General features: G+C 48.4%; 1 non-coding gene across 1 annotated transcript; it reads left to right on the forward strand.

The window, feature by feature from the left end:
• The first annotated feature begins 3,025 nt into the window (after positions 1 to 3,025).
• On the forward strand, positions 3,026 to 3,098 carry Trnat-agu (transfer RNA threonine (anticodon AGU)). Its single transcript has one exon. It is a non-coding gene; the product is annotated as a tRNA-Thr (tRNA).
• Positions 3,099 to 6,061: the final 2,963 nt, after the last annotated feature.

Here is a 6,061-nt window from a genome sequence, read left to right on the forward strand (position 1 = left end):
GTAAACCACTGTTTTGGTTTTTAATCATGCGTCTACCATTTTCTCAAGTATTTTTTCTGGCTCCTCGAGAAGTTTTCTTTTACTGCCTATATATATTTTTATAAATATATATATACGTATAGTAAAGAAAGTGCGATGTATTCCTAGTACTGCATGTTTATTCCTTCCTAGAAGGAGCTCCACGCTGCTTCCTTCGCTTCCAGTCGGATGCCATCCTACTTGGTTTCGTAGTGTTTTGACCTATACCTTGCTCTAACATTTTGCTTCGCAAAGTTTATCGCGTCTAAACCTGTCCACGCTGTGAAGAGGCTCCCGACCATGCTGTTGCTGTGGGCCCCTGGCTCCGGGTTGATGGTGAACCCACAAGTAGCCGAGTCCGTTGTACATCTCCTTACGAAGAGCATATCTCTCGGTATGCTGGATGTATTTCATAACTGGCGTTAAGTCTTTCCTGGGAAATTGTGTTTTGCTAGAAAGAACACCCGGCATGCTGTTTTTGCACCCAGTTTAAGTCGGGCTGCTTTTGTCGGTCTTGTAGAACTGGTCGTTGAGTTTTTGCTGAGAGACTTCCCCGGTTCTTCAATGTCCTTGCCTTTCGCACATTCGTCGTCTTCTACTCTCGCAACTGTTGCTACAAGGTGTATCTGTTCGAAAAGCGTTATTTGTGCTTCGAGTTTTGGGTAACTGGGTGTGAGGCTCGGCTCAGTTGCTGTATCCCGACGGCATATCCTTGCGGTCATCTTCACCAGCTTAAGCGGAAACGTTAGGTTGTTTTTTAGAAAATATTGGGATAGACGTTAGCGGATGAGTAGCTTGCCGTGTTTAGCTCAATTGTGTCTTCGTGTTCTTGTAGTCACAAGAAGCGCTCCGTGCGGTTGTTGGTGTCGCTCGTTCTGGTGAATCAAACGTGCTCTTTACAAGTATTGTGGGGTATTCGAAGAGCTCGAATGGACTTCCAAATGCCACGGTATCCTCGTTCAAGGTTTCCGGTGTCATGATCTCCGAAAAGTTGTTAGGCTCGTCCTTCCTTTGTTTACCCAGCGAGGTAGCTCTGAGTGCCAGCTCATGGTGGTACTGCTCCAGCAGACGTCCGGATTGCGTCCGGTAGAGTGCAGAATGGTGAGCTCTGCACCTCATGTTGATGTCATCGCGATGGTTCCCGAGGGAATGATGATGTGGCGTGAGGAACTTCCGGCAACCCAGCTCCGGCGGTTCTTAATCTCGGCGGTAATTTGCCGTTTTACTTTCTTTTTAGCGGGTTACAGTTTAAGGACGGCAGTTGAAGGTCTCTTGAGACCCTTGCTTAAACACAGCGCGATTCCAAACCTTGCTCAGCTACTAGGTCTCGCTTGTCACAATTTTCTGCCTCACTGGAATTTTACTCAATGCATGAACAGGGTAATGGCTCTCCGCCACGGTCTCTGCTGTGCCTTCCGGGTAAGGCTCCAGTGTATAGGGCGGGTTGCATTGTTGCAACTCGGCTCCTAGGCGTAGAAAATCTTGAAGACTCAAATCAGGTGGCTGCAAAGCATCAAATGCAGCTTGGAAGGGGTCAGCAAGGCCATATATCACGTATTGTGTCGCTGCAGCAGACAGCCAACGAAGGCCGCAGTCTACGAGTATGCGGATCTTCTCATGGATGTAGTTCTTCATGTCCTCTACGCGGCCTGTAACGCTGCAATCAACGCCATGTTACAGCTTGCCTATGTCAAATGCGTGTTTCAGTCGTACAAAAGCCATTCCTGGGCAGTGCTGCGCCGGCATAATTCACAGAATAACCATTTGATGCTTTCGGGCCACACGTAGCTGATGTCAAGGCTGTCAGTGAGGTGTACCGAGTGAACAAAGAAATCCTGAAATCCACCAAACACCGGTGCGTCCACGTCGGCAGGCGATGAACACGGTCTGCCATGGAACGTATTCTGGGGTGAGCACAACGTAAGGAGGCCGCCGGCACACCTCTGTGAAGGCCTGCATAGAAACGAAGAGTGCCCACAATACGAAGCACTGGTTGCACCCGGAAAGGTTTTTAGTCTTTGAGAAGAAATCACAGTCCGCAGAAATTACGCCGCGGACTGCGAAACCAGTGGCGTCTAAAGAAGGCTTCGACCAGTGGGAATGCTGGAGCCAAAACAGGCTTGCCTGGGTGCTTAGCGTTTTTGTTATGGAATCGAGGCCCCACCGATGATCTCGGGCAGTCGGGCTGGAGGGCGGGCTAGTCCTTGGCCGCTTCTGAAAGCCGTCCGTACGGCTAGATGGGCGGGAGACGGTGCAGTTCCGGAAACGGCACCTCGCCTAGGGCGTGAGGGCCTGTCGGCTGCGCCACTTGCAAGAAAACTGCGTCCGATTCAAAGCACTACATCTTTAGTCTTCTTCACAACGAGCTCCGCTTAAGAGGTTCAACGCTGGTCGACCACTCTCGACATGTCGTAGACGCTCGACTCACGGCCCGGGGGTAAAAAGAAGGTCCCATTCACCCCGAGTAGTCCGCGTGGCGCTGGCTACCACACCCATGCGCAGGATACAAAAAACACCTGAAAATAACTACCCCAGAAAGTGGAGGCTAAAGTAGCCCCGCCGGTAGCGTGGTTGTTATCGCACCAGACCGGTATTCTGGAGGTAGTGGGCTTGGATGCCACAAGGCGGAAATTTTTTCTCCAGTTTCTTGTTTTCCAAATTCTTTATCTTCAGCTACTACATCCTCCCCTTTGGTTTCCAAGGTCTTCTTGACTGCCAATTCTTATTTCTGTCTAATTTTCAACGAGCCCCTCATTTCATATTCTGATTCGCTATATGCATAGTGAGGGCCTCAGTTCTGGCAGTCTTTGTGCCATATGGAGCCTAAGAGGGTTCAACGCTGGTCGACCACTCTCGACATGTCGTAGGCGCTCGAATCTCGGCCCGGGGGTAAAAAGAAGGTCCTCTTCACCCCGAGTAGTCCGAGTGGTGCTGGCTACCACCCCCAAGCGCAGGAAACAAAAAAAACCTGAACATAAATACCCCAGAAAGTTGAGGAAAAGTAGCCCCGCCGGTAGCGTAGTGATAATCGCACCAGACCAGTATTCTTGAGGTCGTGGGTTCGGATCCCGCCTGGCGGGCACTTTTTCTCCACTTTCTTATTGTTCAAATTCTTTATCTTGAGCTACTAGATCATCCCCTTTGCTTTCCGAGGTCTTCTTGACAGCCAATTCTTATTTCTGTCTTATTTTCAACGAGCCTCTCATGTCCTTTTCTGATTCGCTTTTTTCTTGCAAAAGTTTCTGAGTTTGATACTCCTTCTTCAGGGATGTATTTCATTTGCTCACATTTCGCCTTTACACAAAAACTTCTGTGACGGAGGGCCACTTCCCTCATTCCTCCAGTAGAGGCCGCCGTGACGGGTGTTTTAAACAGTTTGAGAAAGTTAGGCATTCCGATTGGCTAGAAAGTTGGAAGGTGAGGGATGGGGAAAGAACACAGACGAAGCGGCAGCACGAATATACGATAACAAGAAGCACACAAGCAAACACAAAATCAAAAACAAGAGTTAGTCCTGCGTCCTCCTTAAATGGTGTAAAAATAGTCAGCTGGGTCGCAACCGATTCTACCCGGGTAACAATGCAATGAACTTATAAACTTTGAGACGACAAAGATGGAGGGAATATCACAACAAACAATCAAGAAATTGCAACGCGATAACATTTCCCTCCAGTTTTTAGTCAACCCTGTGCAACCAGCTCACCCCGTAGGCGTCACTCCAGTACCGATGCTATATCTCGCCCCGTGAACACACAATAAACGAACGTGGTAAATCTGTCAAGCAAAACATTATCTCTGGCTCAAGAACAACTTGTGTCAAAAGGTTTGACATTTTGCCCATCCTCCGATAATTTCAATGAGTTCCAACGATAGCAGGATCTGAACATATTCGCACGTAATCTGCGTCTCCGGGAATACTTCCATGACCACTCCAACACAAAAACACAACGGCCTGGTGCTTCAAGCAAATCCTGGGCACCAAAAGACCGACGAGACCAGCACTTGGATATTAATATAGCGGCCGTACAGAAGGATGTTGTCCGGGCATATGCACCACACCAACACGTGCGCAACAATTTGTCAGTAGAAAAGCGAGCAGCATTAAATTCTCCCAAAGTGGACATCAGCATAATTATCAAACCAGTGGAGAAGGGGGAGGAATTGTTATACTCGACAGGTCTGAATACTTGGAAGAGGGAATGCGACAACTAAGTGACAGACAATTCTATAATGAGGTCCCAAATGACCCCACAAAATTATATGAAAGGGAAATTCAAAACCTTAAAATGTCTTCTCACGGAAGGTATTATAACTGCCGCGATGGTTAAAATTAAGTTACTTGAACATCCTGTCCCTGGTCTATTTTACTTGCCCCTATTCTGAGAGAGCAACGCCTCGATGCTAGGTTGTGGCTGTAGACGATCATAGCGAGAAAAAGATGAGAAGTGAGTTGCCGTCGAGCTGGTAACACCATAGTCTGTGCGTCTCTAAATTTCTCGCTCTTGTTAACAAATCTCTCGCTCTTCCTTTGTGAGGTCAGTTTCTGCCGTACTAAGGCTTCATTCGCACAACGTGCGCGACGTCGGACGTTGTCCTGACTCGCGAGGAAAAAGCTCTACCACCGTGTGTAACTTCGTAATTGACGTCACTAAGGAGGCGCACGACCCTATATTGGCCAAAGTACCGAAGCAGTAGTTTTTCTGAACGTCCGCGCGCGTGCACTAGTGTCCAAACCCGGACGACGTCTCCGGGCTTGTAAAACATCAACGGCCTGTGCTGATTGTAGGGAGCTGCGTGGGCCCACTGCTGACGTTGGATCTACTGCCATGCCTGCTGGTGTGCTTCCACCGCGTTTTTCACGAAATTATCAACGTCAATGTTCTCTTCGTCTTTGTGAACTGGTAGCATGGAATCGAAGGTTTTAGTACCAGTGCGGCCGTATACTAATTGGAAAGGAGTAATTATTGTGGTCTCATAATCTTCCATATGATAAGCGAACGTGGCTATGGGCAAAATTTCGTCGTAGGTTTAGTGCTCGACGAAGACATACATTGAAACAATGTCGGCGAGGGTACTGATTAGTCTCCCACGTCGTGGGTCTGTGGATGGTACGCAGTAGTCCGCCTGTGAGTGGTGTGCATGAGCATCATAACGGACTGCATGAGTTCCGTTGTGAGAGCTGTACCTCTGTCTGTTATGACGACCTGTGCTGCTCCATGCCGCGAAACGACGTTGTGCACAAAATCATGTACTACCTAAGCCGAGGTTACTCGTAGGACAGCCGCTGTTAACGCATACCGTGTGAGGTAGTCAGTCTCGACCGCGATCCATCGATTACCCTTCACCGACGTTGGAAATGGCCCTAGCTGGTTCATGCCGACTTGATGAAAAGGCGCTTTAGGTGGCTTTATCGGTTAAAGTAGTCATGTGGTTTTAGACGTGGAGTCTTCTTTCTCTGGCAGTCGCGGCAGGTCCTTATATTGTGCTGAACTGTTTGAACCACTTTAAGCCAATAATACTTCAGACGAATCATCGCTAAAGTATGGCTAACTCCAGGTGCCTCGCCCAAGTTTAGTCGTGACAGGCGTAAATATTTGGGGCCGCATGGGTCTTGGTATGACCAATAGGAACTAGTTCCTTGCATTTCCGAAATTCCGTTTGTAGAGCACGCCGTTTCGAAGGCTGAACGACGAGATGATCCGGAATTTATATTTATTTTGCCGATTTGATGGCTTTGAGGCCCTCTCGCAACCTGTGTACATGTTCCTCTAATATTGCTGGGAACACTATGACATCGTCCAGGTAAACGAGACATGACTGCAATTTGATACCTGCTAAGAAAGATGCAATCATTCGCTGTAATGTAGTGGGCGCTGAGCGAAAACCGAATGGGAGGACTTTGACCTCGTATAGCCCATCGGCGGTGACAAAGGCGGTCTTCTCGCCGTCTCGCTCGTCAACCCCTATCTGTCAGTATCTGCTTTGAACATCTACGAACGAGAAATATTTTGCGGTGCACCACCAGGCCAAGCTATCGTCTATG

The sequence above is a fragment of the Haemaphysalis longicornis genome, unplaced genomic scaffold (genome assembly GCF_048455015.1).
Source record: "Haemaphysalis longicornis isolate Haplotype H1 unplaced genomic scaffold, Haemaphysalis longicornis Haplotype H1 scaffold_13, whole genome shotgun sequence".
Classification (NCBI taxonomy): domain Eukaryota; kingdom Metazoa; phylum Arthropoda; class Arachnida; order Ixodida; family Ixodidae; genus Haemaphysalis; species Haemaphysalis longicornis.